Source organism: Pseudorasbora parva, unplaced genomic scaffold, assembly GCF_024679245.1.
Source record: "Pseudorasbora parva isolate DD20220531a unplaced genomic scaffold, ASM2467924v1 scaffold_33, whole genome shotgun sequence".
NCBI classification, from domain to species: domain Eukaryota; kingdom Metazoa; phylum Chordata; class Actinopteri; order Cypriniformes; family Gobionidae; genus Pseudorasbora; species Pseudorasbora parva.
In genome coordinates, this window is record NW_027125104.1 from 883155 (window position 1) to 909407 (window position 26253).

General features: G+C 49.7%; 15 non-coding genes and 2 pseudogenes across 15 annotated transcripts; all 17 read left to right on the forward strand.

The window, feature by feature from the left end:
- Nucleotides 1-84: 84 nt before the first annotated feature.
- On the forward strand, nt 85-275 carry LOC137066748 (U2 spliceosomal RNA). Its single transcript, XR_010902639.1, has one exon. It is a non-coding gene; the product is annotated as a U2 spliceosomal RNA (small nuclear RNA).
- A 464-nt stretch (nt 276-739) lies between these two features.
- On the forward strand, nt 740-903 carry LOC137067262 (U1 spliceosomal RNA). The gene has a single exon (XR_010903069.1). It is a non-coding gene; the product is annotated as a U1 spliceosomal RNA (small nuclear RNA).
- A 6513-nt stretch (nt 904-7416) lies between these two features.
- LOC137066913 (U2 spliceosomal RNA) lies at nt 7417-7589 on the forward strand (annotated as a pseudogene).
- A 464-nt stretch (nt 7590-8053) lies between these two features.
- Nucleotides 8054-8217, forward strand: LOC137067263 (U1 spliceosomal RNA). The gene has a single exon (XR_010903070.1). It is a non-coding gene; the product is annotated as a U1 spliceosomal RNA (small nuclear RNA).
- Nucleotides 8218-9250: 1033 nt separating this feature from the next.
- Nucleotides 9251-9441, forward strand: LOC137066749 (U2 spliceosomal RNA). The gene has a single exon (XR_010902640.1). It is a non-coding gene; the product is annotated as a U2 spliceosomal RNA (small nuclear RNA).
- A 469-nt stretch (nt 9442-9910) lies between these two features.
- LOC137067264 (U1 spliceosomal RNA) lies at nt 9911-10074 on the forward strand. The gene has a single exon (XR_010903071.1). It is a non-coding gene; the product is annotated as a U1 spliceosomal RNA (small nuclear RNA).
- A 1033-nt stretch (nt 10075-11107) lies between these two features.
- LOC137066880 (U2 spliceosomal RNA) lies at nt 11108-11300 on the forward strand. Its single transcript, XR_010902759.1, has one exon. It is a non-coding gene; the product is annotated as a U2 spliceosomal RNA (small nuclear RNA).
- Nucleotides 11301-11744: 444 nt separating this feature from the next.
- LOC137067266 (U1 spliceosomal RNA) lies at nt 11745-11908 on the forward strand. Its single transcript, XR_010903072.1, has one exon. It is a non-coding gene; the product is annotated as a U1 spliceosomal RNA (small nuclear RNA).
- Nucleotides 11909-12941: 1033 nt separating this feature from the next.
- On the forward strand, nt 12942-13132 carry LOC137066751 (U2 spliceosomal RNA). Its single transcript, XR_010902642.1, has one exon. It is a non-coding gene; the product is annotated as a U2 spliceosomal RNA (small nuclear RNA).
- A 469-nt stretch (nt 13133-13601) lies between these two features.
- LOC137067267 (U1 spliceosomal RNA) lies at nt 13602-13765 on the forward strand. The gene has a single exon (XR_010903073.1). It is a non-coding gene; the product is annotated as a U1 spliceosomal RNA (small nuclear RNA).
- A 1033-nt stretch (nt 13766-14798) lies between these two features.
- Nucleotides 14799-14991, forward strand: LOC137066881 (U2 spliceosomal RNA). The gene has a single exon (XR_010902760.1). It is a non-coding gene; the product is annotated as a U2 spliceosomal RNA (small nuclear RNA).
- A 444-nt stretch (nt 14992-15435) lies between these two features.
- LOC137067268 (U1 spliceosomal RNA) lies at nt 15436-15599 on the forward strand. Its single transcript, XR_010903074.1, has one exon. It is a non-coding gene; the product is annotated as a U1 spliceosomal RNA (small nuclear RNA).
- Nucleotides 15600-16632: 1033 nt separating this feature from the next.
- LOC137066882 (U2 spliceosomal RNA) lies at nt 16633-16825 on the forward strand. Its single transcript, XR_010902761.1, has one exon. It is a non-coding gene; the product is annotated as a U2 spliceosomal RNA (small nuclear RNA).
- A 444-nt stretch (nt 16826-17269) lies between these two features.
- LOC137067269 (U1 spliceosomal RNA) lies at nt 17270-17433 on the forward strand. Its single transcript, XR_010903075.1, has one exon. It is a non-coding gene; the product is annotated as a U1 spliceosomal RNA (small nuclear RNA).
- A 1033-nt stretch (nt 17434-18466) lies between these two features.
- On the forward strand, nt 18467-18657 carry LOC137066796 (U2 spliceosomal RNA). The gene has a single exon (XR_010902683.1). It is a non-coding gene; the product is annotated as a U2 spliceosomal RNA (small nuclear RNA).
- Nucleotides 18658-19125: 468 nt separating this feature from the next.
- LOC137067350 (U1 spliceosomal RNA) lies at nt 19126-19289 on the forward strand. Its single transcript, XR_010903149.1, has one exon. It is a non-coding gene; the product is annotated as a U1 spliceosomal RNA (small nuclear RNA).
- Nucleotides 19290-25803: 6514 nt separating this feature from the next.
- Nucleotides 25804-25978, forward strand: LOC137066900 (U2 spliceosomal RNA; annotated as a pseudogene).
- Nucleotides 25979-26253: the final 275 nt, after the last annotated feature.

The following is a 26253-nucleotide window of genomic DNA, read 5'->3' on the forward strand; positions in this document are numbered from 1 at the left end:
GGCCTTTGCCAACCCTCCCCCCCCTCACCGCTTCCCAGATGGGCGTCGCCTTTGCCGGCTCCCCTGCCGCTGCGTCATTGTGTCATCGCTTCTCGGCCTTTTGGCTAAGATCAAGTGTAGTATCTGTTCTTATCAGTTTAATATCTGATACGTCCCCTATCCGGGGACTGCATATTAAATTGATTTTTGGCACATGGAGCCGGAACCGGGGCTTGCTCCGTCCACTCCACGCATCGACCTGGTATTGCAGTGCCTCCAGGAACGGTGTGCTTCCCCTTTTTGGGGACTGCGAATTGTTGTGACTAATAGAAGAACCAACAACACCACTGGACTTTTGTCAGAGAATACAGAAATACGCAGGAAGCGCATACAGAATGACGATGAGGTGACCGTTGACGATGACCGTGCCACAGAGGAAGCAGCAAGCTGCGGTCATATGAGCATAGGGAAAAAAGAAGAACAAAAGCGTCGGTTGCCGGCCGGCTGACTCATCACCGTCACAGCACGTTTTTTGATGTCCCTCTTATTTGAGAGTCTTTACCAACGAGCTGATGAGTCGAATCGGGGGTTTGTGTTGGATGGATTAGGGACACCTGATTCAAATCAAGGTCACGCACGCACGCAGCAGTCAAGCAATGGAAGGTGCCCCGTCCTTCCTTTTCTTGGGGGAGGGGAAGGTCACCGTGTTTGAGGATGGCGAAGGGGGATAGGGCGCCTCTGCCTGGAGGCCAGGCAACTCATACTTACCTGGCAGGGGAGACACCATGATCAGGAAGGTGGTTCACCCAGGGCGAGGCTCGGCCATTGCACTCCGGTTGTGCTGACCCCTGCGAATTCCCCAAATGTGGGAATCTCGACTGCATAATTTATGGTAGTGGGGGACTGCGTTCGCGCTCTCCCCTGTACACACTGGTTAAAAGCAGATAGCGTGGAGGGAAAAAGCGTGCGGTTCTTGACGCTTGTGGCGCCGCCCACTGCCCCAAAGGGTGAAGTTGCACCAGTTTTGTTATGTTTCTGTCTCTTTCTGCTGTGTCAGCCAGTGACCCGGAGAGTTCAGAGAACTGAACTGCGTCTGTTTTCATCGAGGTTGTCGAAACCTGCGACCGGTTTGCCGAATGTGGTTTTTCCCACAAACTTTGATATTCAACGGACGAGTTGATTGACAGCAGTGGTCCCAAAGGCAAAGTTGTTCGGATGGAGGTTTTCTGTCGTATGGTACGACTGTCTCGTGCGCGTGCTGTGAAAAAGCACGCGACATACGTTCGCCTATAGCCGCTCTCATGTTGTTGCTTTTTCATTTTAAAGCGCCACTAGGTGGCCATTCACCGCGTCCTTTCTCGCCTGACCCCAGACTGAGCCCGTGCACGGGTGTACCGGCTTGGGTGAAATTGTCTCGTTCCGTCCAAGAGCTATAGCCGTTCTAGCAGACCCCGCCTCGCCCAGCCCGTAGGTTTCGGCCTGCCGCCGCCAAGCTGAATCGAAATTCCCACTTTTTTTCCGATCTGGACGGACAGTCAGACTCCAGAGAATCTTTCTGCACTGGTTTGGGCCAGATCGGGCAAAAGACCTAGGACTAGTGTGCAAAAGTAGGTTTTTCACAAAATCCCAAATACCCGAAAATTTCGCCAGCGCAACCTTCGAATCCGAGGCATGCGTCTCGCTCGGCTCGAGCCAAGGATTCCGATGATATAAGACACTTGGTTCTGCGGCGTGCGGTTTGGGAGCTACGAGCCATTTCGTACTTTCGGTGGCTGTAGCGCCACCGCCGGGCCCATCGGGGGGCCAGCCTTGGTGATGTTGTAGAGCGAGTGGCTAGTACCATCCCTCAAAGTTTCAGGTCTCTACGACGTACGGCCTTTGCCAACCCTCCCCCCCCTCACCGCTTCCCAGATGGGCGTCGCCTTTGCCGGCTCCCCTGCCGCTGCGTCATTGTGTCATCGCTTCTCGGCCTTTTGGCTAAGATCAAGTATCTGGTCGAACGGTTGAGACTGCGATCGCCTCTCTGAGGTTTCCTGGCTCGAGATCCTTTTGTGTCCCGAGCCGCACAACTTCTGAGAGGTAGAGTGATCCTGCTTTTTTACGGTTCAACAAGTTTTAAGGTAAGACTTTTATTATTTTATCTATTTATTGTATTTATTGTTATTTTACAGTTTTTAGGCTGTTGGTGCCTCCACCATGTCGGCTGCTCGTGCTGGCATGCGGAGGCACCACAGCGTACGCTTTTTATTTAGAGAGGTGGATGGTAAGCTCCTGGGGTTGTCTCGTCTAGACTTCTCCAGGAAGCTGATCCAGAAAACCCTCAATTTTAGACCTGAGGATTTAAACTGTTTGATGACTCTGCCCCTGAACAAGGGTTTTGATTTGAGTTTTAAAACTGCTTCCCTGCTGAATGACTTTTGGCAAAGGTTTGACTCTGTTAAGGCCCAGTTCTCCATGTTCACTGTGGAAAAACTTTCAGATAACACACTTAAAACTGTGATTGTCAGAATGTTTAACGAAACAGTGACAGGGGATGATATTTGTGTCTGGTTGGGTAGATTTTGCACTGTTAGAAGCCAGCCTATCAAAGTGCTAGATGAGGACGGCATTTGGAATTGCTCCTGGCGGATTCCCATTAAACAATGGGAAGAGGCTGGGGGCTATCAAGGCCTGAAACATCTGCCTTCCATGATTGTGCTGGGAGAAAACAGAGGCTACATACACTACCAAGGGATGCCTAAGTTGTGTAGGAAATGTGGAAGAGTTGGGCATCTAGCCGATGCATGCCAAGAGTTAGTGTGTGGGAAGTGTAAAGAAATTGGGCACATTTTTGATGATTGTACCAATGGCAGGCGGTGCAACCTATGTGGAGAATCAAACCATCTCTACAGAGATTGCCCAAAAAGTTTTGCCAACAAACTCAAAGGCAACAAAATGGCCGCCCCACAACCAGAACAATCAAAAGAACAAAGAGAGGAGGTGGTCCCTGAGGTTTTGGCGGGAATTTCAATTTCCCAGCCAGCCTCAGGGAGTGGTCAGGAACAAGCAAGTGGGGCGGCCACAGGGGCGGAGTCATGTTCTCCAACAGAACCTGACAAAGAAATGGAAGAAGAGGAAAGGGAGGAAACAATAGAACATGTGAAAGAAATGGAAGAAGAGGAAAGAGAGGAATCAACAGTTTCCTCCCTAGAAACGGTTTCAGACCTAGCGGTGGAATCCAGTGGGAGTGAAATTAACTTTTCACTCCCAAATGCTCAGGTGCAAAAAAGACCTGCGGGATCTCCTCTATCTGATATAGAGGAGAAGAAAGCTAGGGCAGCACATAGTCCAGATAGTTCCGTTTTGGAAGATCTGGAACATATATGGCCCCTAGAATCCCCAAATGAGGTATCTTTTTTGCACATAAAGCTAAGAACATCATCACCAAAGGAGATGCAAGAGGATTCCTCTGTAGCTCCTGAGGTGGTGAGCACTTGCTTTCCCGACCCTAGTCCTCAAGGGAGAAAGGAAAAGCAGGTGAAACAAGATATAACATAATAGGTTTTTAATGGTTTTATTGTAGTCTTTTTATCATTGTTTTAAATGTCTCATACCTTTTTAATAACACTGCTCATGGCCCTCACCATTTCAACCATAAATGTGAGAAGCGTGAGAGCCACCATACGAGCACAGAGCATTTTATCCTTTTTAAATACTTGTAAATCAGATTTGTTTTTATTACAGGAGTGTGCTCTACCCTTTTTAAACAGGTACACAAAAATGGAGGAGCTATGGCCCCCTGGTCCCTCCATATGGAGCGGCTCAAACCTTAACAAGAACGACGGTGTTGCCATTTTAATTAAAAACCCAAATATCTTGGTGAAGGGCAGCACGGTGGTGAGGGAAGGGCGAGCGCTTTTAGCAAATCTAAATTTTTTAGGTAGAGATTTTAATGTTCTTAATGTGTATGGTTTTACCGGAAAAAATGATAGGTATGAGCTTTTAGAAGACTTGCAGCCCCACATGTTAGGAAGAGTTCCGGTAGTGGTGGCAGGGGATTTTAATTGTGTGTTATCAAAAAAAGACAGAAAGAGGGTTGGAGAAGATTTTAAAATTGATAAGACATCGGTTTTATTACAGGGTTTAGTTAGAGATTTTAATTTAGTCGACTGTTTTAAAAACATGCATCAAAGAGAGGAGGGCTACACTTGGTTCAGTAGTGATGGCGCCAAAGCCTCTCGAATCGACTATATTTTTACAAGAGACTGCCCGCCAACCGATGCTACATTGACTCCCCTCTTCTTTTCTGACCACCTAATGCTATCCTGCACCCTTTCACTACCCACGGGTGTGACGGTAGGGGGAGGGCTGTGGAAGCTGAACTGCTCCCTCTTAGAAGATGAGGACGTAGTAAAGGAATATAGGGAGCAGTTCAGCCAATGGCAGACCCTCCGAGACTTTTATGAGACACATGCACATTGGTGGGAGATGGTAAAAGACAGGACGAGACAGTTTTTTAGGAAAGTAGGAAAAGAAAAGAAAGATAAGGAAAGGAGACACATGATGGGGCTGCAAAAAAGACTACAGAGATATTTTACCCTTTTTAACAATGGTTTTGATTTTAATGATGAAATACAAGAGGTTAAAAGAGAAATGTCAGTTTTATCCAGTCTTCAGAGCAAAGGGGTCATTTTAAGAAGTAAAGAAAGAGAAATAGAAGAAGGTGAAAAATGTACTAGGTACTTTTTTAAAAAGATAATGACACAAAGAAGGAATATAGTCAATGTAAAAGTAGAAGGGAGGGAAGCAAAAACGACAAAGGAAATTTTAAAAGGGGTTGAAGATTTTTACAGAGAATTATATAGTACAAAATATGTAAACAGTGATACTGTAAAGGAAGTTTTAGAATTCATAGTCAGTAAAGTCAACAGTGAAAATGAGCTTTTAACCCAAGATTTTACCATTTTAGAAATGCACAAATCCCTCAAAAGTTTTAAAAGGGGGAAGTCCCCAGGAGTAGATGGACTCCCCCTGGAATTTTATCTAACCTTTTGGGATATTTTAGCTCATGAACTATTGACTGTTTTTAAAGACTTTGAGACGGTTGACAAACTTCCAGACAGTTTTAGAACAGGGATAGTTTCTTTACTTTACAAAACAGGAGACCGGACTGACTTAAAAAACTGGAGACCAATCACTCTTTTAAATTTTGATTGTAAACTTTTTAGTAAGATTTTAGCCACACGTATGTCGACAGTTTTAGAGGACGTAATCCACCCGGATCAAGCTTGTGCTGTGCCCGGAAGAAGGATAACAGACAGCCTGGTTCTGATTAGAGATGCCATCTGTTTTGCGAGAGACAGAAACATCCGGCTAGTAGTCCTAAATTTAGATTTTGAGAAAGCTTTTGACCGAGTCTCGCACCAGTACCTGTTTCAGGTACTGCAAAAAATGGGTTTTCCGAAGAGGTTCATAGCTTGGGTGGGACTGCTGTACGAGGGCTTAGTCAGCAAAATCCTTGTAAATGGTCATCTCTCTAAAGCGGTAAATATTCGCAGCGGTGTCCGTCAGGGGTGTCCTTTATCCCCCCTTTTGTATGTGGCTTGTATTGAGCCACTGGCACAGATCTTGAGAAGGGATACACGGATAAAAGGAATAGACATTCCAGGGACCAGTGGACTGACAGCGACATGTGTGCTCTACATGGACGACGTAACTCTTTTAGCCACGGACGTTTTATCAATACAAAGAGCTATGGACTTGACGGACTGGTACGGTCGGGCCTCGGGCGCAAAACTCAACAGAAGCAAGTCCGAGGCCCTGCTCTTTGGACCGTGGGACGACAGAGACACAGGCGGACTTAATGTAGATTTTAAGGAGACAGATTTTAAGATTTTAGGAGTTAAATTTGACAAGGAAGGGGGTGGACGGGAAAACTGGACTGACTTATTAGGGAAAGTTAGGAAAAGACTGGGGTTTTGGGGACTACGACAGATGACTTTGGAGGGCAAAGTTTTAATTTTTAAAGCCATCATTTTACCTCTAATGTCACTTGTTTGTTCTGTTTTTATCCCACCTAGGAAATTCCTAAAGAAATTAGAAAGGGCGGTGTTTTATTTCCTGTGGGGGTCCAAGTGGGAGAGGTTGAAGAGGGACGTGGTCAAGAGGAGACCAGAAAATGGTGGAAAAGGGCTCCCAGACCCCCACCTGTTTTTAGGCAGCCGCTTCACCGCCCTACATTTAAGATATGCCACGACCCCATCCAAAGAAAATAAGACAGCAGCCATGGCACGGTTTTGGATGGGGTCTTACCTAAGAGCATTGAAGATTTTACCAATTGATTTGAGTAGTCCTGTATCTTTTAATCTACCCACAGAGTACAGTTTTATAAAAAAGTTTTTAAAGAAACATTTTTTAGAACAACAAGACGTCACTATTTTAACCAACCACAAATCTCTTGTCTCCTTTGTGCAGGACCGGGAACCGGTGAGTCCAATTCCAAACCTCACTCTAAGTGAGGCAAAATTGGTCTGGAAGAATGCTGCTCACCCCGCTCTCCAGAATGGACACAAGGACTTGTCATGGATGGTGGCTCATGAGATCCTCCCGGTCAGGGCGGTTATGCACTCCAGAGGCATGGCCAAAAATCCCATCTGCCCGCGGTCCGGGTGCAAATCCCCGGAGACCGTCTACCATCTGCTCTGGGAGTGCGGTGCTGCGCGGGACCTGTGGGCCAGGGCCGGCCCCCTGTTTTTCCCGTGCCTGCCAGCGGGTGGGGCCCAGGTGGACTACAAGCTCGCCATCCTAGGGGTGGGTCAGGGCCTAAAAGCCCAAACATCGCATGAATTTGCATCGCTCTGGCTCACCCTTAACGTAATCAAGGATGCCATCTGGGTCACCAGAAACCTGCTGGTGGGGAAACGCGTGACGGTCCCCCTCCACGCATGCGAGCAAAGAATAAGATCAACGCTGCAGGGTGGGCCGCACGTCGTCATTCGGACGGGGGGGCCGAGGCCACACAAAGGAGGTCCCGGCCACCACCGACCTTGACCGCCCGTAGATGCACCCTCACCACTCTGGCTACGGGAACAGCGGGCCAGCGGGCCGGAGGAGAGGGGATCTCCGCTGACCCCCGGAAATGGCAGGCCAAGTGTTCTTCCTGGAGAGTGGGGGGGAATGCAGACTTGATAAGGACTCACCCCCAGTCTTGCACAATGGATTTTATCATCTTTATTTTATTTATCTACTGATTTTTACATGCAAACACCACACCCCCTTTTAAGAAACTCAACACACGCATGGACTATTAAACACGACTTGCACAATGGTTTTAGTTTTATTATTTTAAACACTGAATTCTTCATTTTAAACCATGTGTATTAAATGTTCTGCTTGTTTTAAATGTGTGTTGAAAGGAAAGTGTGTTTTGTGAAATATGATTGTAAATGGTGACAATAAAAACCTTTCAAAAGAAAAAATCTGTTCTTATCAGTTTAATATCTGATACGTCCCCTATCCGGGGACTGCATATTAAATTGTTTTTTGGCACATGGAGCCGGAACCGGGGCTTGCTCCGTCCACTCCACGCATCGACCTGGTATTGCAGTGCCTCCAGGAACGGTGTGCTTCCCCTTTTTGGGGACTGCGAATTGTTGTGACTAATAGAAGAACCAACAACACCACTGGACTTTTGTCAGAGAATACAGAAATACGCAGGAAGCGCATACAGAATGACGATGAGGTGACCGTTGACGATGACCGTGCCACAGAGAAAGCAGCAAGCTGCGGTCATATGAGCATAGGGAAAAAAGAAGAACAAAAGCGTCGGTTGCCGGCCGGCTGACTCATCACCGTCACAGCACGTTTTTTGATGTCCCTCTTATTTGAGAGTCTTTACCAACGAGCTGATGAGTCGAATCGGGGGTTTGTGTTGGATGGATTAGGGACACCTGATTCAAATCAAGGTCACGCACGCACGCAGCAGTCAAGCAATGGAAGGTGCCCCGTCCTTCCTTTTCTTGGGGGAGGGGAAGGTCACCGTGTTTGAGGATGGCGAAGGGGGATAGGGCGCCTCTGCCTGGAGGCCAGGCAACTCATACTTACCTGGCAGGGGAGACACCATGATCAGGAAGGTGGTTCACCCAGGGCGAGGCTCGGCCATTGCACTCCGGTTGTGCTGACCCCTGCGAATTCCCCAAATGTGGGAATCTCGACTGCATAATTTATGGTAGTGGGGGACTGCGTTCGCGCTCTCCCCTGTACACACTGGTTAAAAGCAGATAGCGTGGAGGGAAAAAGCGTGCGGTTCTTGACGCTTGTGGCGCCGCCCACTGCCCCAAAGGGTGAAGTTGCACCAGTTTTGTTATGTTTCTGTCTCTTTCTGCTGTGTCAGCCAGTGACCCGGAGAGTTCAGAGAACTGAACTGCGTCTGTTTTCATCGAGGTTGTCGAAACCTGCGACCGGTTTGCCGAATGTGGTTTTTCCCACAAACTTTGATATTCAACGGACGAGTTGATTGACAGCAGTGGTCCCAAAGGCAAAGTTGTTCGGATGGAGGTTTTCTGTCGTATGGTACGACTGTCTCGTGCGCGTGCTGTGAAAAAGCACGCGACATACGTTCGCCTATAGCCGCTCTCATGTTGTTGCTTTTTCATTTTAAAGCGCCACTAGGTGGCCATTCACCGCGTCCTTTCTCGCCTGACCCCAGACTGAGCCCGTGCACGGGTGTACCGGCTTGGGTGAAATTGTCTCGTTCCGTCCAAGAGCTATAGCCGTTCTAGCAGACCCCGCCTCGCCCAGCCCGTAGGTTTCGGCCTGCCGCCGCCAAGCTGAATCGAAATTCCCACTTTTTTTCCGATCTGGACGGACAGTCAGACTCCAGAGAATCTTTCTGCACTGGTTTGGGCCAGATCGGGCAAAAGACCTAGGACTAGTGTGCAAAAGTAGGTTTTTCACAAAATCCCAAATACCCGAAAATTTCGCCAGCGCAACCTTCGAATCCGAGGCATGCGTCTCGCTCGGCTCGAGCCAAGGATTCCGATGATATAAGACACTTGGTTCTGCGGCGTGCGGTTTGGGAGCTACGAGCCATTTCGTACTTTCGGTGGCTGTAGCGCCACCGCCGGGCCCATCGGGGGGCCAGCCTTGGTGATGTTGTAGAGCGAGTGGCTAGTGCCATCCCTCAAAGTTTCAGGTCTCTACGACGTACGGCCTTTGCCAACCCTCCCCCCCCTCACCGCTTCCCAGATGGGCGTCGCCTTTGCCGGCTCCCCTGCCGCTGCGTCATTGTGTCATCGCTTCTCGGCCTTTTGGCTAAGATCAAGTGTAGTATCTGTTCTTATCAGTTTAATATCTGATACGTCCCCTATCCGGGGACTGCATATTAAATTGATTTTTGGCACATGGAGCCGGAACCGGGGCTTGCTCCGTCCACTCCACGCATCGACCTGGTATTGCAGTGCCTCCAGGAACGGTGTGCTTCCCCTTTTTGGGGACTGCGAATTGTTGTGACTAATAGAAGAACCAACAACACCACTGGACTTTTGTCAGAGAATACAGAAATACGCAGGAAGCGCATACAGAATGACGATGAGGTGACCGTTGACGATGACCGTGCCACAGAGAAAGCAGCAAGCTGCGGTCATATGAGCATAGGGAAAAAAGAAGAACAAAAGCGTCGGTTGCCGGCCGGCTGACTCATCACCGTCACAGCACGTTTTTTGATGTCCCGTCTTATTTGAGAGTCTTTACCAACGAGCTGATGAGTCGAATCAGGGGTTTGTGTTGGATGGATTAGGGACACCTGATTCAAATCAAGGTCAGGCACGCACGCACGCAGCAGTCAAGCAATGGAAGGTGCCCCGTCCTTCCTTTTCTTGGGGGAGGGGAAGGTCACCGTGTTTGAGGATGGCGAAGGGGGATAGGGCGCCTCTGCCTGGAGGCCAGGCAACTCATACTTACCTGGCAGGGGAGACACCATGATCAGGAAGGTGGTTCACCCAGGGCGAGGCTCGGCCATTGCACTCCGGTTGTGCTGACCCCTGCGAATTCCCCAAATGTGGGAATCTCGACTGCATAATTTATGGTAGTGGGGGACTGCGTTCGCGCTCTCCCCTGTACACACTGGTTAAAAGCAGATAGCGTGGAGGGAAAAAGCGTGCGGTTCTTGACGCTTGTGGCGCCGCCCACTGCCCCAAAGGGTGAAGTTGCACCAGTTTTGTTATGTTTCTGTCTCTTTCTGCTGTGTCAGCCAGTGACCTGGAGAGTTCAGAGAACTGAACTGCGTCTGTTTTCATCGAGGTTGTCGAAACCTGCGACCGGTTTGCCGAATGTGGTTTTTCCCACAAACTTTGATATTCAACGGACGAGTTGATTGACAGCAGTGGTCCCAAAGGCAAAGTTGTTCGGATGGAGGTTTTCTGTCGTATGGTACGACTGTCTCGTGCGCGTGCTGTGAAAAAGCACGCGACATACGTTCGCCTATAGCCGCTCTCATGTTGTTGCTTTTTCATTTTAAAGCGCCACTAGGTGGCCATTCACCGCGTCCTTTCTCGCCTGACCCCAGACTGAGCCCGTGCACGGGTGTACCGGCTTGGGTGAAATTGTCTCGTTCCGTCCAAGAGCTATAGCCGTTCTAGCAGACCCCGCCTCGCCCAGCCCGTAGGTTTCGGCCTGCCGCCGCCAAGCTGAATCGAAATTCCCACTTTTTTTCCGATCTGGACGGACAGTCAGACTCCAGAGAATCTTTCTGCACTGGTTTGGGCCAGATCGGGCAAAAGACCTAGGACTAGTGTGCAAAAGTAGGTTTTTCACAAAATCCCAAATACCCGAAAATTTCGCCAGCGCAACCTTCGAATCCGAGGCATGCGTCTCGCTCGGCTCGAGCCAAGGATTCCGATGATATAAGACACTTGGTTCTGCGGCGTGCGGTTTGGGAGCTACGAGCCATTTCGTACTTTCGGTGGCTGTAGCGCCACCGCCGGGCCCATCGGGGGGCCAGCCTTGGTGATGTTGTAGAGCGAGTGGCTAGTACCATCCCTCAAAGTTTCAGGTCTCTACGACGTACGGCCTTTGCCAACCCTCCCCCCCCTCACCGCTTCCCAGATGGGCGTCGCCTTTGCCGGCTCCCCTGCCGCTGCGTCATTGTGTCATCGCTTCTCGGCCTTTTGGCTAAGATCAAGTGTAGTATCTGTTCTTATCAGTTTAATATCTGATACGTCCCCTATCCGGGGACTGCATATTAAATTGATTTTTGGCACATGGAGCCGGAACCGGGGCTTGCTCCGTCCACTCCACGCATCGACCTGGTATTGCAGTGCCTTTTCGGGGACTGCGAATTGTTGTGACTAATAGAAGAACCAACAACACCACTGGACTTTTGTCAGAGAATACAGAAATACGCAGGAAGCGCATACAGAATGACGATGAGGTGACCGTTGACGATGACCGTGCCACAGAGAAAGCAGCAAGCTGCGGTCATATGAGCATAGGGAAAAAAGAAGAACAAAAGCGTCGGTTGCCGGCCGGCTGACTCATCACCGTCACAGCACGTTTTTTGATGTCCCTCTTATTTGAGAGTCTTTACCAACGAGCTGATGAGTCGAATCAGGGGTTTGTGTTGGATGGATTAGGGACACCTGATTCAAATCAAGGTCAGGCACGCACGCACGCAGCAGTCAAGCAATGGAAGGTGCCCCGTCCTTCCTTTTCTTGGGGGAGGGGAAGGTCACCGTGTTTGAGGATGGCGAAGGGGGATAGGGCGCCTCTGCCTGGAGGCCAGGCAACTCATACTTACCTGGCAGGGGAGACACCATGATCAGGAAGGTGGTTCACCCAGGGCGAGGCTCGGCCATTGCACTCCGGTTGTGCTGACCCCTGCGAATTCCCCAAATGTGGGAATCTCGACTGCATAATTTATGGTAGTGGGGGACTGCGTTCGCGCTCTCCCCTGTACACACTGGTTAAAAGCAGATAGCGTGGAGGGAAAAAGCGTGCGGTTCTTGGCGCTTGTGGCGCCGCCCACTGCCCCAAAGGGTGAAGTTGCACCAGTTTTGTTATGTTTCTGTCTCTTTCTGCTGTGTCAGCCAGTGACCCGGAGAGTTCAGAGAACTGAACTGCGTCTGTTTTCATCGAGGTTGTCGAAACCTGCGACCGGTTTGCCGAATGTGGTTTTTCCCACAAACTTTGATATTCAACGGACGAGTTGATTGACAGCAGTGGTCCCAAAGGCAAAGTTGTTCGGATGGAGGTTTTCTGTCGTATGGTACGACTGTCTCGTGCGCGTGCTGTGAAAAAGCACGCGACATACGTTCGCCTATAGCCGCTCTCATGTTGTTGCTTTTTCATTTTAAAGCGCCACTAGGTGGCCATTCACCGCGTCCTTTCTCGCCTGACCCCAGACTGAGCCCGTGCACGGGTGTACCGGCTTGGGTGAAATTGTCTCGTTCCGTCCAAGAGCTATAGCCGTTCTAGCAGACCCCGCCTCGCCCAGCCCGTAGGTTTCGGCCTGCCGCCGCCAAGCTGAATCGAAATTCCCACTTTTTTTCCGATCTGGACGGACAGTCAGACTCCAGAGAATCTTTCTGCACTGGTTTGGGCCAGATCGGGCAAAAGACCTAGGACTAGTGTGCAAAAGTAGGTTTTTCACAAAATCCCAAATACCCGAAAATTTCGCCAGCGCAACCTTCGAATCCGAGGCATGCGTCTCGCTCGGCTCGAGCCAAGGATTCCGATGATATAAGACACTTGGTTCTGCGGCGTGCGGTTTGGGAGCTACGAGCCATTTCGTACTTTCGGTGGCTGTAGCGCCACCGCCGGGCCCATCGGGGGGCCAGCCTTGGTGATGTTGTAGAGCGAGTGGCTAGTGCCATCCCTCAAAGTTTCAGGTCTCTACGACGTACGGCCTTTGCCAACCCTCCCCCCCCTCACCGCTTCCCAGATGGGCGTCGCCTTTGCCGGCTCCCCTGCCGCTGCGTCATTGTGTCATCGCTTCTCGGCCTTTTGGCTAAGATCAAGTGTAGTATCTGTTCTTATCAGTTTAATATCTGATACGTCCCCTATCCGGGGACTGCATATTAAATTGATTTTTGGCACATGGAGCCGGAACCGGGGCTTGCTCCGTCCACTCCACGCATCGACCTGGTATTGCAGTGCCTCCAGGAACGGTGTGCTTCCCCTTTTTGGGGACTGCGAATTGTTGTGACTAATAGAAGAACCAACAACACCACTGGACTTTTGTCAGAGAATACAGAAATACGCAGGAAGCGCATACAGAATGACGATGAGGTGACCGTTGACGATGACCGTGCCACAGAGAAAGCAGCAAGCTGCGGTCATATGAGCATAGGGAAAAAAGAAGAACAAAAGCGTCGGTTGCCGGCCGGCTGACTCATCACCGTCACAGCACGTTTTTTGATGTCCCGTCTTATTTGAGAGTCTTTACCAACGAGCTGATGAGTCGAATCAGGGGTTTGTGTTGGATGGATTAGGGACACCTGATTCAAATCAAGGTCAGGCACGCACGCACGCAGCAGTCAAGCAATGGAAGGTGCCCCGTCCTTCCTTTTCTTGGGGGAGGGGAAGGTCACCGTGTTTGAGGATGGCGAAGGGGGATAGGGCGCCTCTGCCTGGAGGCCAGGCAACTCATACTTACCTGGCAGGGGAGACACCATGATCAGGAAGGTGGTTCACCCAGGGCGAGGCTCGGCCATTGCACTCCGGTTGTGCTGACCCCTGCGAATTCCCCAAATGTGGGAATCTCGACTGCATAATTTATGGTAGTGGGGGACTGCGTTCGCGCTCTCCCCTGTACACACTGGTTAAAAGCAGATAGCGTGGAGGGAAAAAGCGTGCGGTTCTTGACGCTTGTGGCGCCGCCCACTGCCCCAAAGGGTGAAGTTGCACCAGTTTTGTTATGTTTCTGTCTCTTTCTGCTGTGTCAGCCAGTGACCTGGAGAGTTCAGAGAACTGAACTGCGTCTGTTTTCATCGAGGTTGTCGAAACCTGCGACCGGTTTGCCGAATGTGGTTTTTCCCACAAACTTTGATATTCAACGGACGAGTTGATTGACAGCAGTGGTCCCAAAGGCAAAGTTGTTCGGATGGAGGTTTTCTGTCGTATGGTACGACTGTCTCGTGCGCGTGCTGTGAAAAAGCACGCGACATACGTTCGCCTATAGCCGCTCTCATGTTGTTGCTTTTTCATTTTAAAGCGCCACTAGGTGGCCATTCACCGCGTCCTTTCTCGCCTGACCCCAGACTGAGCCCGTGCACGGGTGTACCGGCTTGGGTGAAATTGTCTCGTTCCGTCCAAGAGCTATAGCCGTTCTAGCAGACCCCGCCTCGCCCAGCCCGTAGGTTTCGGCCTGCCGCCGCCAAGCTGAATCGAAATTCCCACTTTTTTTCCGATCTGGACGGACAGTCAGACTCCAGAGAATCTTTCTGCACTGGTTTGGGCCAGATCGGGCAAAAGACCTAGGACTAGTGTGCAAAAGTAGGTTTTTCACAAAATCCCAAATACCCGAAAATTTCGCCAGCGCAACCTTCGAATCCGAGGCATGCGTCTCGCTCGGCTCGAGCCAAGGATTCCGATGATATAAGACACTTGGTTCTGCGGCGTGCGGTTTGGGAGCTACGAGCCATTTCGTACTTTCGGTGGCTGTAGCGCCACCGCCGGGCCCATCGGGGGGCCAGCCTTGGTGATGTTGTAGAGCGAGTGGCTAGTACCATCCCTCAAAGTTTCAGGTCTCTACGACGTACGGCCTTTGCCAACCCTCCCCCCCCTCACCGCTTCCCAGATGGGCGTCGCCTTTGCCGGCTCCCCTGCCGCTGCGTCATTGTGTCATCGCTTCTCGGCCTTTTGGCTAAGATCAAGTGTAGTATCTGTTCTTATCAGTTTAATATCTGATACGTCCCCTATCCGGGGACTGCATATTAAATTGATTTTTGGCACATGGAGCCGGAACCGGGGCTTGCTCCGTCCACTCCACGCATCGACCTGGTATTGCAGTGCCTTTTCGGGGACTGCGAATTGTTGTGACTAATAGAAGAACCAACAACACCACTGGACTTTTGTCAGAGAATACAGAAATACGCAGGAAGCGCATACAGAATGACGATGAGGTGACCGTTGACGATGACCGTGCCACAGAGAAAGCAGCAAGCTGCGGTCATATGAGCATAGGGAAAAAAGAAGAACAAAAGCGTCGGTTGCCGGCCGGCTGACTCATCACCGTCACAGCACGTTTTTTGATGTCCCTCTTATTTGAGAGTCTTTACCAACGAGCTGATGAGTCGAATCAGGGGTTTGTGTTGGATGGATTAGGGACACCTGATTCAAATCAAGGTCAGGCACGCACGCACGCAGCAGTCAAGCAATGGAAGGTGCCCCGTCCTTCCTTTTCTTGGGGGAGGGGAAGGTCACCGTGTTTGAGGATGGCGAAGGGGGATAGGGCGCCTCTGCCTGGAGGCCAGGCAACTCATACTTACCTGGCAGGGGAGACACCATGATCAGGAAGGTGGTTCACCCAGGGCGAGGCTCGGCCATTGCACTCCGGTTGTGCTGACCCCTGCGAATTCCCCAAATGTGGGAATCTCGACTGCATAATTTATGGTAGTGGGGGACTGCGTTCGCGCTCTCCCCTGTACACACTGGTTAAAAGCAGATAGCGTGGAGGGAAAAAGCGTGCGGTTCTTGGCGCTTGTGGCGCCGCCCACTGCCCCAAAGGGTGAAGTTGCACCAGTTTTGTTATGTTTCTGTCTCTTTCTGCTGTGTCAGCCAGTGACCCGGAGAGTTCAGAGAACTGAACTGCGTCTGTTTTCATCGAGGTTGTCGAAACCTGCGACCGGTTTGCCGAATGTGGTTTTTCCCACAAACTTTGATATTCAACGGACGAGTTGATTGACAGCAGTGGTCCCAAAGGCAAAGTTGTTCGGATGGAGGTTTTCTGTCGTATGGTACGACTGTCTCGTGCGCGTGCTGTGAAAAAGCACGCGACATACGTTCGCCTATAGCCGCTCTCATGTTGTTGCTTTTTCATTTTAAAGCGCCACTAGGTGGCCATTCACCGCGTCCTTTCTCGCCTGACCCCAGACTGAGCCCGTGCACGGGTGTACCGGCTTGGGTGAAATTGTCTCGTTCCGTCCAAGAGCTATAGCCGTTCTAGCAGACCCCGCCTCGCCCAGCCCGTAGGTTTCGGCCTGCCGCCGCCAAGCTGAATCGAAATTCCCACTTTTTTTCCGATCTGGACGGACAGTCAGACTCCAGAGAATCTTTCTGCACTGGTTTGGGCCAGATCGGGCAAAAGACCTAGGACTAGTGTGCAAAAGTAGGTTTTTCACAAAATCCCAAATACCCGAAAATTTCGCCAGCGCAACCTTCGAATCCGAGGCATGCGTCTCGCTCGGCTCGAGCCAAGGATTCCGATGATATAAGACACTTGGTTCTGCGGCGTGCGGTTTGGGAGCTACGAGCCATTTCGTACTTTCGGTGGCTGTAGCGCCACCGCCGGGCCCATCGGGGGGCCAGCCTTGGTGATGTTGTAGAGCGAGTGGCTAGTACCATCCCTCAAAGTTTCAGGTCTCTACGACGTACGGCCTTTGCCAACCCTCCCCCCCCTCACCGCTTCCCAGATGGGCGTCGCCTTTGCCGGCTCCCCTGCCGCTGCGTCATTGTGTCATCGCTTCTCGGCCTTTTGGCTAAGATCAAGTGTAGTATCTGTTCTTATCAGTTTAATATCTGATACGTCCCCTATCCGGGGACTGCATATTAAATTGATTTTTGGCACATGGAGCCGGAACCGGGGCTTGCTCCGTCCACTCCACGCATCGACCTGGTATTGCAGTGCCTTTTCGGGGACTGCGAATTGTTGTGACTAATAGAAGAACCAACAACACCACTGGACTTTTGTCAGAGAATACAGAAATACGCAGGAAGCGCATACAGAATGACGATGAGGTGACCGTTGACGATGACCGTGCCACAGAGAAAGCAGCAAGCTGCGGTCATATGAGCATAGGGAAAAAAGAAGAACAAAAGCGTCGGTTGCCGGCCGGCTGACTCATCACCGTCACAGCACGTTTTTTGATGTCCCTCTTATTTGAGAGTCTTTACCAACGAGCTGATGAGTCGAATCAGGGGTTTGTGTTGGATGGATTAGGGACACCTGATTCAAATCAAGGTCAGGCACGCACGCACGCAGCAGTCAAGCAATGGAAGGTGCCCCGTCCTTCCTTTTCTTGGGGGAGGGGAAGGTCACCGTGTTTGAGGATGGCGAAGGGGGATAGGGCGCCTCTGCCTGGAGGCCAGGCAACTCATACTTACCTGGCAGGGGAGACACCATGATCAGGAAGGTGGTTCACCCAGGGCGAGGCTCGGCCATTGCACTCCGGTTGTGCTGACCCCTGCGAATTCCCCAAATGTGGGAATCTCGACTGCATAATTTATGGTAGTGGGGGACTGCGTTCGCGCTCTCCCCTGTACACACTGGTTAAAAGCAGATAGCGTGGAGGGAAAAAGCGTGCGGTTCTTGGCGCTTGTGGCGCCGCCCACTGCCCCAAAGGGTGAAGTTGCACCAGTTTTGTTATGTTTCTGTCTCTTTCTGCTGTGTCAGCCAGTGACCCGGAGAGTTCAGAGAACTGAACTGCGTCTGTTTTCATCGAGGTTGTCGAAACCTGCGACCGGTTTGCCGAATGTGGTTTTTCCCACAAACTTTGATATTCAACGGACGAGTTGATTGACAGCAGTGGTCCCAAAGGCAAAGTTGTTCGGATGGAGGTTTTCTGTCGTATGGTACGACTGTCTCGTGCGCGTGCTGTGAAAAAGCACGCGACATACGTTCGCCTATAGCCGCTCTCATGTTGTTGCTTTTTCATTTTAAAGCGCCACTAGGTGGCCATTCACCGCGTCCTTTCTCGCCTGACCCCAGACTGAGCCCGTGCACGGGTGTACCGGCTTGGGTGAAATTGTCTCGTTCCGTCCAAGAGCTATAGCCGTTCTAGCAGACCCCGCCTCGCCCAGCCCGTAGGTTTCGGCCTGCCGCCGCCAAGCTGAATCGAAATTCCCACTTTTTTTCCGATCTGGACGGACAGTCAGACTCCAGAGAATCTTTCTGCACTGGTTTGGGCCAGATCGGGCAAAAGACCTAGGACTAGTGTGCAAAAGTAGGTTTTTCACAAAATCCCAAATACCCGAAAATTTCGCCAGCGCAACCTTCGAATCCGAGGCATGCGTCTCGCTCGGCTCGAGCCAAGGATTCCGATGATATAAGACACTTGGTTCTGCGGCGTGCGGTTTGGGAGCTACGAGCCATTTCGTACTTTCGGTGGCTGTAGCGCCACCGCCGGGCCCATCGGGGGGCCAGCCTTGGTGATGTTGTAGAGCGAGTGGCTAGTGCCATCCCTCAAAGTTTCAGGTCTCTACGACGTACGGCCTTTGCCAACCCTCCCCCCCCTCACCGCTTCCCAGATGGGCGTCGCCTTTGCCGGCTCCCCTGCCGCTGCGTCATTGTGTCATCGCTTCTCGGCCTTTTGGCTAAGATCAAGTGTAGTATCTGTTCTTATCAGTTTAATATCTGATACGTCCCCTATCCGGGGACTGCATATTAAATTGATTTTTGGCACATGGAGCCGGAACCGGGGCTTGCTCCGTCCACTCCACGCATCGACCTGGTATTGCAGTGTCTCCAGGAACGGTGTGCTTCCCCTTTTTGGGGCCTGCGAATTGTTGTGACTAATAGAAGAACCAACAACACCACTGGACTTTTGTCAGAGAATACAGAAATACGCAGGAAGCGCATACAGAATGACGATGAGGTGACCGTTGACGATGACCGTGCCACAGAGAAAGCAGCAAGCTGCGGTCATATGAGCATAGGGAAAAAAGAAGAACAAAAGCGTCGGTTGCCGGCCGGCTGACTCATCACCGTCACAGCACGTTTTTTGATGTCCCTCTTATTTGAGAGTCTTTACCAACGAGCTGATGAGTCGAATCGGGGGTTTGTGTTGGATGGATTAGGGACACCTGATTCAAATCAAGGTCAGGCACGCACGCACGCAGCAGTCAAGCAATGGAAGGTGCCCCGTCCTTCCTTTTCTTGGGGGAGGGGAAGGTCACCGTGTTTGAGGATGGCGAAGGGGGATAGGGCGCCTCTGCCTGGAGGCCAGGCAACTCATACTTACCTGGCAGGGGAGACACCATGATCAGGAAGGTGGGTCACCCAGGGCGAGGCTCGGCCATTGCACTCCGGTTGTGCTGACCCCTGCGAATTCCCCAAATGTGGGAATCTCGACTGCATAATTTATGGTAGTGGGGGACTGCGTTCGCGCTCTCCCCTGTACACACTGGTTAAAAGCAGATAGCGTGGAGGGAAAAAGCGTGCGGTTCTTGACGCTTGTGGCGCCGCCCACTGCCCCAAAGGGTGAAGTTGCACCAGTTTTGTTATGTTTCTGTCTCTTTCTGCTGTGTCAGCCAGTGACCCGGAGAGTTCAGAGAACTGAACTGCGTCTGTTTTCATCGAGGTTGTCGAAACCTGCGACCGGTTTGCCGAATGTGGTTTTTCCCACAAACTTTGATATTCAACGGACGAGTTGATTGACAGCAGTGGTCCCAAAGGCAAAGTTGTTCGGATGGAGGTTTTCTGTCGTATGGTACGACTGTCTCGTGCGCGTGCTGTGAAAAAGCACGCGACATACGTTCGCCTATAGCCGCTCTCATGTTGTTGCTTTTTCATTTTAAAGCGCCACTAGGTGGCCATTCACCGCGTCCTTTCTCGCCTGACCCCAGACTGAGCCCGTGCACGGGTGTACCGGCTTGGGTGAAATTGTCTCGTTCCGTCCAAGAGCTATAGCCGTTCTAGCAGACCCCGCCTCGCCCAGCCCGTAGGTTTCGGCCTGCCGCCGCCAAGCTGAATCGAAATTCCCACTTTTTTTCCGATCTGGACGGACAGTCAGACTCCAGAGAATCTTTCTGCACTGGTTTGGGCCAGATCGGGCAAAAGACCTAGGACTAGTGTGCAAAAGTAGGTTTTTCACAAAATCCCAAATACCCGAAAATTTCGCCAGCGCAACCTTCGAATCCGAGGCATGCGTCTCGCTCGGCTCGAGCCAAGGATTCCGATGATATAAGACACTTGGTTCTGCGGCGTGCGGTTTGGGAGCTACGAGCCATTTCGTACTTTCGGTGGCTGTAGCGCCACCGCCGGGCCCATCGGGGGGCCAGCCTTGGTGATGTTGTAGAGCGAGTGGCTAGTACCATCCCTCAAAGTTTCAGGTCTCTACGACGTACGGCCTTTGCCAACCCTCCCCCCCCTCACCGCTTCCCAGATGGGCGTCGCCTTTGCCGGCTCCCCTGCCGCTGCGTCATTGTGTCATCGCTTCTCGGCCTTTTGGCTAAGATCAAGTATCTGGTCGAACGGTTGAGACTGCGATCGCCTCTCTGAGGTTTCCTGGCTCGAGATCCTTTTGTGTCCCGAGCCGCACAACTTCTGAGAGGTAGAGTGATCCTGCTTTTTTACGGTTCAACAAGTTTTAAGGTAAGACTTTTATTATTTTATCTATTTATTGTATTTATTGTTATTTTACCGTTTTTAGGCTGTTGGTGCCTCCACCATGTCGGCTGCTCGTGCTGGCATGCGGAGGCACCACAGCGTACGCTTTTTATTTAGAGAGGTGGATGGTAAGCTCCTGGGGTTGTCTCGTCTAGACTTCTCCAGGAAGCTGATCCAGAAAACCCTCAATTTTAGACCTGAGGATTTAAACTGTTTGATGACTCTGCCCCTGAACAAAGGTTTTGATTTGAGTTTTAAAACTGCTTCCCTGCTGAATGACTTTTGGCAAAGGTTTGACTCTGTTAAGGCCCAGTTCTCCATGTTCACTGTGGAAAAACTTTCAGATAACACACTTAAAACTGTGATTGTCAGAATGTTTAACGAAACAGTGACAGGGGATGATATTTGTGTCTGGTTGGGTAGATTTTGCACTGTTAGAAGCCAGCCTATCAAAGTGCTAGATGAGGACGGCATTTGGAACTGCTCCTGGCGGATTCCCATTAAACAATGGGAAGAAGCTGGGGGCTACCAAGGCCTGAAACATCTGCCTTCCATGATTGTGCTGGGAGAAAACAGAGGCTACATACACTACCAAGGGATGCCTAAGTTGTGTAGGAAATGCGGAAGAGTTGGGCATCTAGCCGATGCATGCCAAGAGTTAGTGTGTGGGAAGTGTAAAGAAATTGGGCACATTTTTGATGATTGTACCAATGGCAGGCGGTGCAACCTATGTGGAGAATCAAACCATCTCTACAGAGATTGCCCAAAAAGTTTTGCCAACAAACTCAAAGGCAACAAAATGGCCGCCCCACAACCAGAACAATCAAAAGAACAAAGAGAGGAGGTGGTCCCTGAGGTTTTGGCGGGAATTTCAATTTCCCAGCCAGCCTCAGGGAGTGGTCAGGAACAAGGAAGTGGGGCGGCCACAGGGGCGGAGTCATGTTCTCCAACAGAACCTGACAAAGAAATGGAAGAAGAGGAAAGGGAGGAAACAATAGAACATGTGAAAGAAATGGAAGAAGAGGAAAGAGAGGAAACAACAGTTTCCTCCCTAGAAACGGTTTCAGACCTAGCGGTGGAATCCAGTGGGAGTGAAATTAACTTTTCACTCCCAAATGCTCAGGTGCAAAAAAGACCTGCGGGATCTCCTCTATCTGATATAGAGGAGAAGAAAGCTAGGGCAGCACATAGTCCAGATAGTTCCGTTTTGGAAGATCTGGAACATATATGGCCCCTAGAATCCCCAAATGAGGTATCTTTTTTGCACATAAAGCTAAGAACATCATCACCAAAGGAGATGCAAGAGGATTCCTCTGTAGCTCCTGAGGTGGTGAGCACTTGCTTTCCCGACCCTAGTCCTCAGGGGAGAAAGGAAAAGCAGGTGAAACAAGATATAACATAATACGTTTTTAATGGTTTTATTGTAGTCTTTTTATCATTGTCTTAAATGTCTCATACCTTTTTAATAACACTGCTCATGGCCCTCACCATTTCAACCATAAATGTGAGAAGCGTGAGAGCCACCATACGAGCACAGAGCATTTTATCCTTTTTAAATACTTGCAAATCAGATTTGTTTTTATTACAGGAGTGTGCTCTACCCTTTTTAAACAGGTATAAAAAAATGGAGGAGCTATGGCCCCCTGGTCCCTCCATATGGAGCGGCTCAAACCTTAACAAGAACGACGGTGTTGCCATTTTAATTAAAAACCCAAATATCTTGGTGAAGGGCAGCACGGTGGTGAGGGAAGGGCGAGCGCTTTTAGCAAATCTAAATTTTTTAGGTAGAGATTTTAATGTTCTTAATGTGTATGGTTTTACGGAAAAAAATGATAGGTATGAGCTTTTAGAAGACTTGCAGCCCCACATGTTAGGAAGAGTTCCGGTAGTGGTGGCAGGGGATTTTAATTGTGTGTTATCAAAAAAAGATAGAAAGAGGGTTGGAGAAGATTTTAAAATTGATAAGACATCGGTTTTATTACAGGGTTTAGTTAGAGATTTTAATTTAGTCGACTGTTTTAAAAACATGCATCAAAGAGAGGAGGGCTACACTTGGTTCAGTAGTGATGGCGCCAAAGCCTCTCGAATCGACTATATTTTTACAAGAGACTGCCCGCCAACCGATGCTACATTGACTCCCCTCTTCTTTTCTGACCACCTAATGCTATCCTGCACCCTTTCACTACCCACGGGTGTGACGGTAGGGGGAGGGCTGTGGAAGCTGAACTGCTCCCTCTTAGAAGATGAGGACGTAGTAAAGGAATATAGGGAGCAGTTCAGCCAATGGCAGACCCTCCGAGACTTTTATGAGACACATGCACATTGGTGGGAGATGGTAAAAGACCGGACGAGACAGTTTTTTAGGAAAGTAGGTAAAGAAAAGAAAGATAAGGAAAGGAGACACATGATGGGGCTGCAAAAAAGACTACAGAGATATTTTACCCTTTTTAACAATGGTTTTGATTTTAATGATGAAATACAAGAGGTTAAAAAAGAAATGTCAGTTTTATCCAGTCTTCAGAGCAAAGGGGTCATTTTAAGAAGTAAAGAAAGAGAAATAGAAGAAGGTGAAAAATGTACTAGGTACTTTTTTAAAAAGATAATGACACAAAGAAGGAATATAGTCAATGTAAAAGTAGAAGGGGGGGAAGCAAAAACGACAAGGGAAATTTTAAAAGGGGTTGAGGATTTTTACAGAGAATTATATAGTACAAAATATGTAAACAGTGATACTGTAAAGGAAGTTTTAGAATTCATAGTCAGTAAAGTCAACAGTGAAAATGAGCTTTTAACCCAAGATTTTACCATTTTAGAAATGCACAAATCCCTCAAAAGTTTTAAAAGGGGGAAGTCCCCAGGAGTAGATGGACTCCCCCTGGAATTTTATCTAACCTTTTGGGATATTTTAGCTCATGAACTATTGACTGTTTTTAAAGACTTTGAGACGGTTGACAAACTTCCAGACAGTTTTAGAACAGGGATAGTTTCTTTACTTTACAAAACAGGAGACCGGACTGACTTAAAAAACTGGAGACCAATCACTCTTTTAAATTTTGATTGTAAACTTTTTAGTAAGATTTTAGCCACACGTATGTCGACAGTTTTAGAGGACGTAATCCACCCGGATCAAGCTTGTGCTGTGCCCGGAAGAAGGATAACAGACAGCCTGGTTCTGATTAGAGATGCCATCTGTTTTGCGAGAGACAGAAACATCCGGCTAGTAGTCCTAAATTTAGATTTTGAGAAAGCGTTTGACCGAGTCTCGCACCAGTACCTGTTTCAGGTACTGCAAAAAATGGGTTTTCCGAAGAGGTTCATAGCTTGGGTGGGACTGCTGTACGAGGGCTTAGTCAGCAAAATCCTTGTAAATGGTCATCTCTCTAAAGCGGTAAATATTCGCAGCGGTGTCCGTCAGGGGTGTCCTTTATCCCCCCTTTTGTATGTGGCTTGTATTGAGCCACTGGCACAGATCTTGAGAAGGGATACATGGATAAAAGGAATAGACATTCCAGGGACCAGTGGACTGACAGCGACATGTGTGCTCTACATGGACGACGTAACTCTTTTAGCCACGGACGTTTTATCAATACAAAGAGCTATGGACTTGACGGACTGGTACGGTCGGGCCTCGGGCGCAAAACTCAACAGAAGCAAGTCCGAGGCCCTGCTCTTTGGACCGTGGGACGACAGAGACACAGGCGGACTTAATGTAGATTTTAAGGAGACAGATTTTAAGATTTTAGGAGTTAAATTTGACAAGGAAGGGGGTGGACGGGAAAACTGGACTGACTTATTAGGGAAAGTTAGGAAAAGACTGGGGTTTTGGGGACTACGACAGATGACTTTGGAGGGCAAAGTTTTAATTTTTAAAGCCATCATTTTACCTCTAATGTCACTTGTTTGTTCTGTTTTTATCCCACCTAGGAAATTCCTAAAGAAATTAGAAAGGGCGGTGTTTTATTTCCTGTGGGGGTCCAAGTGGGAGAGGTTGAAGAGGGACGTGGTCAAGAGGAGACCAGAAAATGGTGGAAAAGGGCTCCCAGACCCCCACCTGTTTTTAGGCAGCCGCTTCACCGCCCTACATTTAAGATATGCCACGACCCCATCCAAAGAAAATAAGACGGCAGCCATGGCACGGTTTTGGATGGGGTCTTACCTAAGAGCACTGAAGATTTTACCAATTGATTTGAGAAGTCCAGTATCTTTTAATCTACCCACAGAGTACAGTTTTATAAAAAAGTTTTTAAAGAAACATTTTTTAGAACAACAAGACGTCACCATTTTAACCAACCACAAATCTCTTGTCTCCTTTGTGCAGGACCGGGAACCGGTGAGTCCAATTCCAAACCTCACTCTAAGTGAGGCAAAATTGGTCTGGAAGAATGCTGCTCACCCCGCTCTCCAGAATCGACACAAGGACTTGTCATGGATGGTGGCTCATGAGATCCTCCCGGTCAGGGCGGTTATGCACTCCAGAGGCATGGCCAAAAATCCCATCTGCCCGCGGTCCGGGTGCAAATCCCCGGAGACCGTCTACCATCTGCTCTGGGAGTGCGGTGCTGCGCGGGACCTGTGGGCCAGGGCCGGCCCCCTGTTTTTCCCGTGCCTGCCAGCGGGTGGGGCCCAGGTGGATTACAAGCTCGCCATCCTAGGGGTGGGTCAGGGCCTAAAAGCCCAAACATCGCATGAATTTGCATCGCTCTGGCTCACCCTTAACGTAATCAAGGATGCCATCTGGGTCACCAGAAACCTGCTGGTGGGGAAACGCGTGACGGTCCCCCTCCACGCATGCGAGCAAAGAATAAGATCAACGCTGCAGGGTGGGCCGCACGTCGTCATTCGGACGGGGGGGCCGAGGCCACACAAAGAAGGTCCCGGCCACCACCGACCTTGACCGCCCGTAGATGCACCCTCACCACTCTGGCTACGGGAACAGCGGGCCAGCGGGCCGGAGGAGAGGGGATCTCCGCTGAGCCCCGGAAATGGCAGGCCAAGTGTTCTTCCTGGAGAGTGGGGGGGAATGCAAACTTGATAAGGACTCACCCCCAGTCTTGCACAATGGATTTTATCATTTTTATTTTTATTTATTTACTGTTTTTTACATGCAAACACCACACCCCCTTTTAAGAAGCTCAACACACACATGGACTATTAAACAAGACTTGCACAATGGTTTTAGTTTTATTATTTTAAACACTGAATTCTTCATTTTAAACCATGTGTATTAAATGTTCTGCTTGTTTTAAATGTGTGTTGAAAGGAAAGTGTGTTTTGTGAAATATGATTGTAAATGGTGACAATAAAAACCTTTCAAAAGAAAAAAAATCTGTTCTTATCAGTTTAATATCTGATACGTCCCCTATCCGGGGACTGCATATTAAATTGATTTTTGGCACATGGAGCCGGAACCGGGGCTTGCTCCGTCCACTCCACGCATCGACCTGGTATTGCAGTGCCTCCAGGAACGGTGTGCTTCCCCTTTTCGGGGACTGCGAATTGTTGTGACTAATAGAAGAACCAACAACACCACTGGACTTTTGTCAGAGAATACAGAAATACGCAGGAAGCGCATACAGAATGACGATGAGGTGACCGTTGACGATGACCGTGCCACAGAGAAAGCAGCAAGCTGCGGTCATATGAGCATAGGGAAAAAAGAAGAACAAAAGCGTCGGTTGCCGGCCGGCTGACTCATCACCGTCACAGCACGTTTTTTGATGTCCCTCTTATTTGAGAGTCTTTACCAACGAGCT